The sequence below is a fragment of the Crinia signifera genome, chromosome 12 (assembly GCF_055691185.1).
Source record: "Crinia signifera chromosome 12, ASM5569118v1, whole genome shotgun sequence".
Classification (NCBI taxonomy): domain Eukaryota; kingdom Metazoa; phylum Chordata; class Amphibia; order Anura; family Myobatrachidae; genus Crinia; species Crinia signifera.
In genome coordinates, this window is record NC_139228.1 from 27423026 (window position 1) to 27436944 (window position 13919).

A 13919-nucleotide genomic window follows, 5' to 3' on the forward strand; every position below is an offset into this window, starting at 1 on the left:
GAACAGTGTGCCTGAAGCATCGTGAGGGAAGCGAGCGATGCGAGGGGATGCGTTGCACTTCAAACTGTGTCCATGTCGACTGTGTCGACATGCGGGTAAAAAAACAACAAAAAACCCCATGTCGACCTTTTGACTGTCGACCTAGCCCACGTCGACCTAACGTTAGTCCATGTCGACATAGATCCATGTCGACCTAGCTCCATGTCGACCTTGCTGCATGACCCAATGCTTGTCGATCCAGTTATGGTCGACTAAATGATCCCAACCCGTATTGATATAAGGCTTCTCTGATTATAGTATTGCATTGGGGCTGTGAAGATATTTTGGATGTATCAATGACAATTTGCTATCTCTTATACTTCAGATATCACTGAATAGGGAGACCGTATGATTTCTGGGGGTTTTGTTGGAGTTTTAAAAAAGTAGTGATTTCCATGACGTTTGGCCTGTACTAGATTTATGAAATGCAAATTTGCATGTAAATCAGAGCAAAAATAATGATGAATATGTCAGGTTCTGTAACCCAGGTTAGAAGATTGCCCGTACTACAGTAAGAACTTAGAAAGTATGACAGTATCGCCATCTGGTGGGTATAAGTGGCGCATGCATGTTGGTGCTTTCACAATAAACATTTCACATTACATTTTTTGGAAAACTATTTGAGTTACCACTTCACTTACTCAGATCTGAATCAAGGCTGGTGAAATTGTTGACCATGGGTGTACGACTACACAACCATTCCCAGTCGTGCAAAAATGTCCAAAACCCATCCTTTCTTCCCCACATTCAATCTGTCTCCAAATCATGTTACATGCATCTAAAAAACATATCCAAAATACGACCCTATCTCACACAAGAAACTACTAAATCTCTTATCCATGCACTCATAATATCCCGCATTGATTATTGCAATAGTCTCCTAACTGGACTTCCCAAGAACAGACTCTCACCACTGCAATCCATTTTAAATGCTGCTGCTAGGCTGATCTTCCTTGCAAGACGCTCATCGTCTGCTGATCCGCTCTGCCAGTCCCTCCATTGGTTGCCTGTATATTACCGTATTCAATATAAAACACTTCTACTCGCATATAAAGCTATTAACCATACTGCACCAGCTTATATCTCTGCACTTATCACAAAATATCTCCCATCTCGCTCTTTCTGCTCTGCACAAGATTTGCGTCTCTCTTCTGCACGGATCACTAGCTCCCATTCACTATTACAGGACTTTCATTGGGCTGCTCCTACCCTATGGAATGCCCTTCAACGCACAATAAGACTCTCCCCTAGCCTCCAAACTTTCAAGCGTTCCCTGAAAACTCCCCTTTTCAGGCAAGCCTATCATATTTAAGTTCTACACGCATAACCCTCTGAGGCACTTATGTATTATATAGCTTCCCTTCTGGACTTGTAACTTGGTGGGACTGATATGCTATTACTGGTGCCTGCCCTTGTGTTTCCCTCCTATGTCCCTATAGATTGTAAGCTTGCAGCAGGGCCCTCCTACCTCCAAGTCTGTCTGTTGTTACTCAGTTTGTTTTATCACTGTCTACTGTTGTAAAGCGCAACAGAATCTGCTGCTATATAAGAAACTGTAAATAAATAAATAGTAGCAGGCCCACAATATAATGATTTTTACACTGGACATAACTTATCGCAGGCTGTGCTTAGCCGTGGATTTACCTAGAGCTGATGTCACAAACACTCCACTAAACCACATGCCTAGCATTTTCCCACGACACCCCCAGCGTTTTCCTAGGTACTCTGGTGGCCGGTGTCCACCCCCAAATGCCTACTTCCTGTCAATAACATAGCAAATGGTTAAAGTTGCAGGACATCATCCCAAGATAGCCTCACGCATGCGTACCACGGGCCGTAAGGGAAGCGAGCGATGCGAGGGGATGCGTTGCACTTCAAACTGTGTCCATGTCGACTGTCGATTTATGAAATGCAAATTTGCATGTAAATCAGAGCAAAAATAATGATGAATATGTCAGGTAACTCAGGTTAGAAGATTGCCCGTACTACAGTAAGAACTTAGAAAGTATGACAGTATCGCCATCTGGTGGGTATAAGTGGCGCATGCATGTTGGTGCTTTCACAATAAACATTTCACATTAAATTTTTTGGAAAACTATTTGAGTTACCACTTCACTTACTCAGATCAGAATCAAGGCTGGTGAAATTGTTGACCATGGGTGTATGACTACATAACCATTCCCAGTCGTGCAAAAATGTCCAAAACCCATCCTTTCTTCCCCACATTCAATCTGTCTCCAAATCATGTTACATGCATCTAAAAAACATATCCAAAATACGACCCTATCTCACACAAGAAACTACTAAATCTCTTATCCATGCACTCATTATATCCCGCATTGATTATTGCAATAGTCTCCTAACTGGTCTTCCCAAGAACAGACTCTCACCACTACAATCCATTTTAAATGCTGCTGCTAGGCTGATCTTCCTTGCAAGACGCTCATCGTCTGCTGATCCGCGCTGCCAGTCCCCCTATTGGTTGCCTGTATCTTACCGTATTCAATATAAAACACTTCTACTCGCGTATAAAGCTATTAATCATACTGCACCAGCATATATCTCTCTACTTATCAAAAAATATCTCCCATCTCGCTCTCTCTGCTCTGCACAAGATCTGCGTCTCTCTTCTGCACGGATCACTAGCTCCCATTCACTATTACAGGACTTTCATCGGGCTGCTCCCATCCTATGGAATGCCCTTCCACGCACAATAGGACTCTCCGCTAGCCTCCAAACTTTCAAGCGTTCCCTGAAAACTCACCTCTTCAGGCAAGCCTATCATATTTAAGTTCTTCATGCATAACTCTCTGAGGCACTTATGTATTATATAGCTTCCCTTCTGGACTTGTAACTTGGTGGGACTGATATGCTATTACTGGTGCCTGCCCTTGTGTTTCCCCCCTATATCCCTATAGATTGTAAGCTTGCAGCAGGGCCCTCCTACCTCCAAGTCTGTCTGTTGTTACCCAGGTTGTTCTATCACTGTCTACTATTGTAAAGCGCAACGGAATCTGCTGCTATATAGGAAACTGTAAATAAATAAATAGTAGCAGGCCCACAATCTAATGATTTTTACACTGGACACAACTTATCGCAGGCTGTGCTTAGCCGTGGATTTACCTGGAGCTGATGTCACAAACACTCCACTAAACCACATGCCTAGCATTTTCCCCGACACCCCCAGCGTTTTCCTAGGTACTCTGGTGGCCGGTGTCCACCCCCAAATGCCTACTTCCTGTCAATAACATAGCAAATGGTTAAAGTTGCAGGACATCATCCCAAGATAGCCTCACGCATGCGTCCCACAGGCCGTAGCCATGGGCAGTGTATCGATAATCGACCATTCACAACTCAGGTCTAAATTGAGGAACCAATCTTGCTCGGTGGTCAGGGAGTCCTCCAGTGGATTCTTCTATGACTTATACTGCACAAATGTGATGGACTGTATTCTCTCCACTCCCAAGAATGTAGCACACAGATACGCAAAGAGTGTTCCCTTTATTCCAAAGATGTAGACTTAGATCGAGATGCATTGGTACAGGATGGAAGATGGCTGATACCGTAACCAGGAATCTGAGAAGACTGGACCGTATGTGGAGCTTAAGCTTTTCCGAGACTTTTGACAACTCTTCAGAACTCTCTGAATTCTGGTAGGAACCCGTGGCTGTCCCAGTCTACCATAGGTGGCAATTCTGATTCTGGTTAGGGAATAAAGTAAGAATGGGCAGCAACATGAGGTGGCTAAGAAGTCCTAGGGTGGTGAGTTCCGGGCTTTTGCCAGCGAATGGGACAACTAACATGTCACCTGTGGTCCTCACTATCCAAAGTCCGATGGCAGTATGGGCCTGATTCAGGTTAGCTTGGTTAGCTTACAGAGTGCCTGAAATGCCGTCCACCGCCCGTCCAACCATGCGCCTCGATTCCCCTCAGTAACATGCGACTTTAGCCACCCACCCCCATCAGGCATCGGCCCGCCCGCGTACCCATGGGAACACACAGCATTTTCATGGGGACACCCATAAAGCTTGTGTACCGTTAGCAAATCAGAGCGGCTGCCGGTACACGAGCTCTGATTGGCTCACCAGTTAGTGCTGCATTTTAATTGGCTGCCGGATTCCTGCATTGAAGAAGCCTGTGCTTGGGGACCTGTGGCAGGAGTCAGGTGGTAAGTGAAGGGAAAGGGGTGGAGATGCGGAGGGGGTCAGGACTGGAAATCAGTCCCAGGCTCCAAAATTCCTAGTGGCAGCCCTGGGCGTTCCTATGGGCGAGCCCCGTTACCTCCACCATCTGCCCCCAGCTCCCTCCCCCCCTCTGCAACGAACAGACTGGCGAATGTGTAACTGGTGAATGCCGCTCGTTGCCGGGGTCTTCATATGCATAAATACACATTTGCGCATGCACAGACCCCCAAACATCGGAACGGGGTTACATTTGCCCTGTTCAGAATGAATCAGAATTAGGTTCTATGAAGCACATGTTAGACAAATTTTATATCGATGGTTCTGACATGTTAATGATGCTTCCGGATCTGAGACACACTCATGGAGATAGACTTCACTCTATGGTGCAATGTCTTCTGTCTCAGCACACCCACTCCTTCATTGCTCCCGCCAAGTTCAAATGTAGACCTCAACTGGAGAACAATGAGCTTTAAGCTCTGCAGAATGCAAGGTTGCTGCTCAAAGCTACAGTACTCATGGAATTTGAAACCTTGTTTGTATGGAAGACCATTGTTTGCTGGGCAGAATGTCCACATCCAGAGACCCTGCTGGCTAGAGTTGGGACTGTGCAGGTATCTTCCAACTGGCCCAACAGCTCTATGGTGCAAACTAAGTGATTTGTATCAGTGCCCATAGGCGAATCTAGAATTATGGTAATGGGTGGTCCCAGATCTAGACACAATAGCAGGGAGACCTTTGCGCGGCGTAGCCGCGCGGCAAAAAGGGGGCGTGGCCTCACAAAAAGGGGTGTGGCATTACACTTTACACCATAATGCCCATTACACATAAAGCTACACGCCGTAATGCCAATTACACATAAGGCCACACACCATAATGCCCATTACACATTGTGCCACACATCATGATGCCCATTACATACTATATAACAAACCATAATGCCCATTACATATTTGCCACATAAGTGCTGCTTACCTACGTGCTCATTGCTAGGGGGTTCTTGCTTGATGAATTGCTAGTACCCATTACACATGATGCCGCACACCATAGTACCCATTACACATGATGCCGCGCACCACAGTACCCATTACACATGATGCTGCACACATAATGCCCCTTACACATGATGCTGCACACATAATGCCCCTTACACATGATGCTGCACAGCGTAATGCCCCTTACACATTAAGCCACACATTATTCGTAATGCCCCCACATACCGCCACTTGTAGCTTCCCTTAAGCAATGCCCCCAAAAGTGCCACTTACTGTAAATTTTTATATGAGCCTTCGCTGCTGCTGCAGGGAGAGATGGAGAGCGGTGCAGCTGCTTCTATGTGGAGAGGAGCGCAGCGCAGAGCACGCTCCCACTCCCCTCCTGGTGTCCCCTCTAGCCGAATGGACATTTGAAATATTGTGCGCGCTGTTGTTGTGCATGACGTCAGGGGAACATGCCGGGCGCGGGCACCACATGATTAAAGGGGGGCGGGCTGAGGTGAAAGCGGGGAGAAGAATTGGAGCGGAAGCTGCAGGGGTGACAGTCATTGACAGCTGGGCAGAGAGCAGGGGGCTGCCCGGCTGTATTCAGAGCACTGCAGGTCACGGCTGTTTGAAATAATACCCCTTTCACAACAGAAAATGCAGGGATTTACCCGGGAATATGGTCCCAGGATCATGCAGGGACATACCCAGGCTGACCCCTTATACACCAGCCTAGTCCCTGCATTTTGTGGTGTGAGGGGGAGGGACAACCACTCCCCTCTCCCTACCCCCCTTAAACCATCCAGCTATAACTTCGGAACCAACTGACCCATTTACATGAGACCAGTATCATATTGAAGAACTTTTGAGTTGGCTTCGAATGATTTTGGTCCCGTGAAACTGGGCTGTTTGGTTCCAGAGAAATCTGCCCTCAAAGAACATAAACAGTCATGAAATTACATTTAAGAAATGAAAAAAAAAAACGGTTTAACCTCAATATCCCTGGAACCAATTAACCCATATGGATCCAGCCTGGTATCAGATTGAAGGCCCAGCAATTTGGGTTCGACTGAGATCAACCTCGAGCTTCAGTGATGCCGAAGGGGGAACTGGCAGCCGTTGAACTGGGTGGGGGTCGGAATTAGCGGGTCCCATGTTATCCTATAGGGAAAACGTTCCAGCTTTGCCTGGCAGTATCTCTGGTTCCCTGGGGGCTAGAGACACGCGGCTGGGCTCGTTGGAAAGCCCCATCCCTCAGCTACAAAATGGGCTAATGGGTGGTCCTGTGCACCCCCGGACCACCCCCTAGATTCGCCTATGTCAGTGCCACAAATGCCACCTCCTTCTGCATGATAATTGAGTCAATGAGCTGGAAGATGTCATGTATCAACCACATGATAGTTGGGAGCTAATTGGCTGCAATCCCATTTATCATACACAGAAAGTTTTCTTACTGGTTTATAAATGAACCAATACTGATGAAGGGGCATGGATTGGAAAGTCTGCAATGTCTAGTGAGGCAGTCAAGAGGTTGACACAGACAAAAGCTTGGCATGCAATACGTCGACATGGTCAATGGGTTGACATGGTCAAAAGTTCAGCGTGATAAAGGTCGGCAGATGAAAAAGTTGACATGAGTTTTTTTGTGTGTCAATGTCAAAACCTGTGGACATGGCCCCCCATTTAGTGTAACACATACCCCAGCATGGCGAGCTAAGTGCCTCACTCTGTTGGCGCTTGGCTCGGCACACTTTACCGTTGCCAATTTTAGTCCACGTGAAAGTATGAAAAAAACTGCAAAATGTTTTTATGTGTGATCCGTTTGACCATCTCATATTGCATGTCGATCTTTTGTGAACAACGACCTATTCCAGGTCAACTTTTTGGACACTGTAGACCTTACAACTGCTTCCATGTTGATGAACTCTGTAGTTCTCTAACTGGATCTTCTGGGGGTAGGGGTACATTGACCCAACAATGTATTAGGTCGACCACTGAAGGTCGACATGGCTTAGGTTGACCCATGAAATGGGTCAACATGGCTAAGGTCCACAGGGTCGGAAAGTTGACGTAAGCATTAGGTCGACAGGAGTTTTTCCCTTTTTTTGCCCCAAACTGTCGCCATAGTTGATATGGACATTGTCAAAGTGTAACGGGTCCCCTCGCATGGCTCACTGTGCTTGCCGTACTTCGGATGCGATGCCTCGCTGCACTTGGCGCACTATTCTATTTTCCCTCCACGCCGTAGTGGATGGTAGGGCATGAAATACCGCCTGTCGGTACATGGTAGCTCAAAATAACGTGAAAACTCATGTCAACCTTTTGACTGTCGACCTAATGCTTGTGTCGTCCTTCCAACCCTTTCAAGCTTAGCCATGTTGACCAATTTGTAATGACTGTATCCCATCTTCCGGTGGTGATGGCCGCTGTGACCTACAGGAATCATTATCACCAGAGAGGGATCCCTAGTTACATGCGCAGAATATCTCCTTCACCAAACAGGCAAACACATCTCTCATCGCCGACAGACAGGTCCTATAATGCCGTCTACTGGTCATGCTGTTCAATAGCTCATTTCCCAACAGGATATACATTAGGACAGCTCAGGGGCACAGTCGGGGTTAACCAACAGATGTTAGGGTCTCACTCCTACCAGCATGCAGTCCAACCAGTCCTGCACGTTCCTCCCTGGGGCCCTGCTCCAGGAATGCTGTGGCGTGAAGCCACCGGCCTTGCTGACTGCAGATCGCATTGCAGGGCATGGAATGTACAGTACAGTAATGGGTGCAGCCTGGAGCGCTGAAATCTCTCTGCAGGAGCAGCAGCCCGGCCATCAAATCCTAACATTACTCCAGAACATTGTTTTACATAAAAGATATTGAGATTTGCACTGCAACCATAGACAGGTGTTGTAACCCATAGCATCCAGTTCTAGCAGTATAATTCTCCTCATCACATCTACTGTGTCGTGCTTCCATTCCCTTTCTGCACCAGGTACAGTAGGAGGAAGGACAGGGGACTACCATGGCAGGAAAGGGTTGATGATAACGTGAGTCCAGTCACCTGACCATATCCGCCCTAGTGCCACTGAATAGATCCACACACACACACACACACACACACACACACACACACACACACACACACACACACACACTGTGTAGGTAAGTGCTCTATGTGTCCTCTGACTGAACCCCACATTGCTCTGCGGCAGACCCTGTCTCACACACACCCTCAGGTCTCAGTAGTACGGAACCTTTACTGATTCGGAATCGGTACATCTGTCAGAATGAACTTAGGTCTACAGTCATTAGGTCGACCCCACTAGGTCGACTGGCAGGAAGGTCGACCTCACTTAAGGTCGACATGGGCCAAGGTCGACATGACTTAAGGTCGAATTTGCATAAAGGTCGACATGAGAAAGGTCGACTGGTCATAAGGTCGACATGGGTTTTTCACTGTTTTTTTTTATCCGAATGTCGACACAGTCGACATGGACACAGTTGGCAATGAGAATCGGACCCTCGCATCGCTCGCTTCGGTCGCCATGCTTCGGGCACAGTGCCTCGCTGCGCTCGGCACACTATTTTATTCTCCCACCACGCCCTAGTGGATGGTAGGGCATGAAATACTGCCTGTCGGCACATGTCGGCTCAAAAAACAGTGAAAAACCCATGTCGACCTTATGACCAGTCGACCTTCCTCATGTCGACCTTTAGGCAAATTCGACCTTAAGTCATGTCGACCTTGGCCCATGTCGACCTTAAGTCAGGTCGACCTTCCTGCCAGTCGACCTAGTGGGGTCGACCTAATGACTGTAGACCTAAGTTCATTCTAATAGATGATCGCTTCCCACTGATTCCTACTGACAGGTTTGTGTCTCATTCTCCTTGCTCCAGAATGAACAGCACTCGTGGGAATGTGTAACTATAAAAGACACAAGTTGCTTCACTAGGGGAGAGATAAAATACCAACCTATCAGAACCTAACAGTCATTTATCAAAGCCAGCCTATACAGTAACCGGAGCTGATTTGTGCAGTACTTTATCATTGTCTGAATCTGACTCTGGAGCAGTACTGTACATTATTTAGGCAGCTCCGAGGTTCTGCAGCAGCATGTTCCGTGAATCATCCTGAAGTAGTCCTGTCGCATGATGTAAATACGTCTTCCCACTCCCAGATTCCGTTATTTTGCTGCTATGCTATTTATTTTGGGAAACGGTCGCTAGGTCGACACTATGAAGGTCGACAGGGCTGAGGCCAACACATGAAATAAGTTGACATGGCGGTACTTGTGTATTTTGGCGGCGCCCATCGCATCGCATACCATAAGGCATGCGATGGTATGCAATGCGATATCGCGCGTTATTGTACAATGTCATACAATTTAAAAATTGTATGACATTGTATATGGCATACAATGCCATACAATGCGATGCGATTAAACATTGTATAAGCACCCTAATGGGTGCTTATACAATGTTAAATGCACCCCCACGCCACCCCCCCACTATAAACGTGAACCCGAAGCGTGGCGTGCGCAGCGTGCCCGCAAGGGGCGGCGGTACGCGTCCTCCGACCTTTTCATACCCCCACTATCCACGTCGAATAGAAAGTGTGGCGAGCGTAGCGAGCCACCGAGCCTGAAGCATGGCGAGCGCAGCGAGCCCCGCGAGTGAACGTAGATACCTCTGAAGCCGGTGAAGGGACGTGGATACCTGTGAAGGTATCTGCGTCCCCTCGCGGGGCTCGCTACGCTCGCCACACTATATAAAATCAACTCCACCCCGAGTGGATAGTGGGGGTATGAAAAGGTCGGAGGACGCGTACCGCTGCCCCTCGCGGGCTCGCTGCGCTCGCCACGCTTCGGGTTCACGTTTATAGTGGGGGGGTGGCGTGGGGGTGCATTTAACATTGTAAGCACCCATTTGGGTGCTTAAAAGCACCCTTTAGGGTGCTTATCCAATGTTTCATCGCATAGGGGGCAAAAATCGCGTCGCATCGCATGCCATCGGGTGCATGGCATGCGATGCGATAAAAACATTGCACGATGGACATCGGGGGCGCCGCCAAAATACACAAGTACCGACATGGCCAAGGTTGACAGTGATGGAAGGTCGACACCAGGGCTGCCACTAGGAATTTTGGGGCCAGGGACTGATTTCCAGTCAGTGCACAGAGCGCAGTGCAGGCAGCACAGCGGAGACAGTCGAGGGGGAGGGGGGGGGTGTTTGGGGTGGGCAAAATTAGCTGCCTGGACCCTTCCAGAGGCCGCGGCCCAGACAGCTGTACCCACAGCACCCTCCTATCGGCGGCCTTGGTCGCACAAGCATTAGGTCAACAGTTTAAAGATTGACATGAGTTTTTCACGTTTTTTTAGCCGACTTGTGCCGACAGGCAGTATTTCATACCCTACCATCCACTAGCTCAGGCTGGCCAACCTGCGCTAGTGCATGGTAGCAGCAGTGGTGCAAGTAGAATTTTTTTCTTGGTGGTACTGATGGCCTCCACCAAAAATGGGCGTGGTAATGTGTCATGAGGGGGCGTGGTCACACAGAGCTAGAGGAGTGACTAAATGACAATAGTGGCGTGGCATCAGGAGACAGGGAATGAGAAACAGGGAATGACTGGAGGTGGGTTGGCTCTTGCTTGGGGGAGAGCCGGGCAGCTTATGCTTACAATTGTGGAGCCTGCTCTTCATGCTGTCGGCGCCGCTGATGCCTGTCAGTGTGACAGGCTAAATCAGCAGTAGCTGCATACAGCACCAATCATAACGCTGGGTGGGTGGGCTGTGGATGCATTATATTTAGACTTAAAATAAAAATAGAATTGACAGTGGGTCAGGGGGTAAGTGGTACTGCGTACCTGCAACATATTTCTTACAGGTACTCCGTACCACGCCGTACCCCCTTACTTGCAACACTGGGTAGCAGGTTGGCCCAGCAAGGTATACTGGGACAAGTATATACAAGTCCCAGCATACCTTGCAACAGTTTTGCTATTATAGAATGCTAGAACTGTGGCAAAGCATGCTGGGATGTGTAGTGTCCAGGGCCGGCGAACCACTAGGCAGCTCTAGGCATTTGCCTAGGGCGCCGGCCACTGGAGGGCGGCAGTTCGCCCCTCGTCCCCAGCATGGAGGGTTAGCGCTCTGTGTATAAAGCTGGCAGCGTTGGCATCCCTGCAGTGATTAAGGTGCTGGAGTGGGCAGGGGTGTCGGTGCCGCAGGGGTACCTGCGGTGCTGTGTATAAAGCTGACGGCGGCGGGGTCCCTGCAGTGAATAGTAAATAACTAGCGTTATGCGGCGGCGCGGGAAGCGCTTCTGGGTTCGAAAACACTGACCGCACGCTGATTGGCTGAGATTCAGCCAATCAGCGTGTGGCCAGTGTTTTCAAAATCAGAAGTGCTGTTTTCAAAATCAGAAGCGCAAAATCAGAAGCGCTAAAATCAGAAGCGCTATTCATTGCAGGGACCCCGCCGCCGCCAGCTTTATACACCGCGCCGCAGGTACCCCTGCGGCACGGACACCCCTGCCCGCTCCAGCACCATAATCACTGCAGGGACGCCAGCTTTATACACAGTGCCGCAGGTACCCCCTGCGCAATCCTGTCAAACGGCTCCTGTCAGGCGGCGCAGCAGGTACCCCCCCCCTTCCCCGGCACCAGGGCGCTCCCACCCCTTGCACCGGCCCTGGTAGTGTCCCAACATCTGAAAAGCTACAGGTTGGTGAAGCCTGCACTAGGGGGAGTACCGAGCGCAGTGAGGCAACGTGCCCGGAGCATGGCGAGTGCAGCGAGCCATTCCAGGGGACAAGGTTCACTGATAAGGTGTCCATGTCTAAATTCGGGACAAAAAAAAATGTGAAAAACTCATGTCGACCTTTAGGCAAATTCGACCTTAAGTCATGTCGACCTTGGCCCATGTCGACCTTAAGTCAGGTCGACCTTCCTGCCAGTCGACCTAGTGGGGTCGACCTAATGACTGTAGACCTAAGTTCATTCTAATAGATGATCGCTTCCCACTGATTCCTACTGACAGGTTTGTGTCTCATTCTCCTTGCTCCAGAATGAACAGCACTCGTGGGAATGTGTAACTATAAAAGACACAAGTTGCTTCACTAGGGGAGAGATAAAATACCAACCTATCAGAACCTAACAGTCATTTATCAAAGCCAGCCTATACAGTAACCGGAGCTGATTTGTGCAGTACTTTATCATTGTCTGAATCTGACTCTGGAGCAGTACTGTACATTATTTAGGCAGCTCCGAGGTTCTGCAGCAGCATGTTCCGTGAATCATCCTGAAGTAGTCCTGTCGCATGATGTAAATACGTCTTCCCACTCCCAGATTCCGTTATTTTGCTGCTATGCTACTTATTTTGGGAAACGGTCGCTAGGTCGACACTATGAAGGTCGACAGGGCTGAGGCCAACACATGAAATAAGTTGACATGGCGGTACTTGTGTATTTTGGTGGCGCCCATCGCATCGCATACCATAAGGCATGCGATGGTATGCAATGCGATATCGCGCGTTATTGTACAATGTCATACAATTTAAAAATTGTATTACATTGTATATGGCATACAATGCCATACAATGCGATGCGATTAAACATTGTATAAGCACCCTAATGGGTGCTTATACAATGTTAAATGCACCCCCACGCCACCCCCCCACTATAAACGTGAACCCGAAGCGTGGTGTGCGCAGCGTGCCCGCAAGGGGCGGCGGTACGCGTCCTCCGACCTTTTCATACCCCCACTATCCACGTCGAATAGAAAGTGTGGCGAGCGCAGCGAGCCACCGAGCCTGAAGCATGGCGAGCGCAGCGAGCCCCGCGAGTGAACGTGGATACCTCTGAAGCCCGTGAAGGGACGTGGATACCTGTGAAGGTATCTGCGTCCCCTCGCGGGGCTCGCTGCGCTCGCCACACTATATAAAATCAACTCCACCCCGAGTGGATAGTGGGGGTATGAAAAGGTCGGAGGACGCGTACCGCCGCCCCTCGCGGGCTCGCTGCGCTCGCCACGCTTCGGGTTCACGTTTATAGTGGGGGGGTGGCGTGGGGGTGCATTTAACATTGTAAGCACCCATTTGGGTGCTTAAAAGCACCCTTTAGGGTGCTTATCCAATGTTTCATCGCATAGGGGGCAAAAATCGCGTCGCATCGCATGCCATCGGGTGCATGGCATGCGATAAAAACATTGCACGATGGACATCGGGGGCGCCGCCAAAATACACAAGTACCGACATGGCCAAGGTTGGCAGTGATGGAAGGTCAACACCAGGGCTGCCACTAGGAATTTTGGGGCCAGGGACTGATTTCCAGTCAGTGCACAGAGCGCAGTGCAGGCAGCACAGCGGAGACAGTCGAGGGGGAGGGGGGGGGGTGTTTGGGGTGGGCAAAATTAGCTGCCTGGACCCTTCCAGAGGCCGCGGCCCAGACAGCTGTACCCACAGCACCCTCCTATTGGCGGCCTTGGTCGCACAAGCATTAGGTCAACAGTTTAAAGATTGACATGAGTTTTTCACGTTTTTTTAGCCGACTTGTGCCGACAGGCAGTATTTCATACCCTACCATCCACTAGCTCAGGCTGGCCAACCTGCGCTAGTGCATGGTAGCAGGTTGGCCCAGCAAGGTATACTGGGACAAGTATATACAAGTCCCAGCATACCTTGCAACAGTTTTGCTATTATAGAATGCTAGAACTGTGGCAA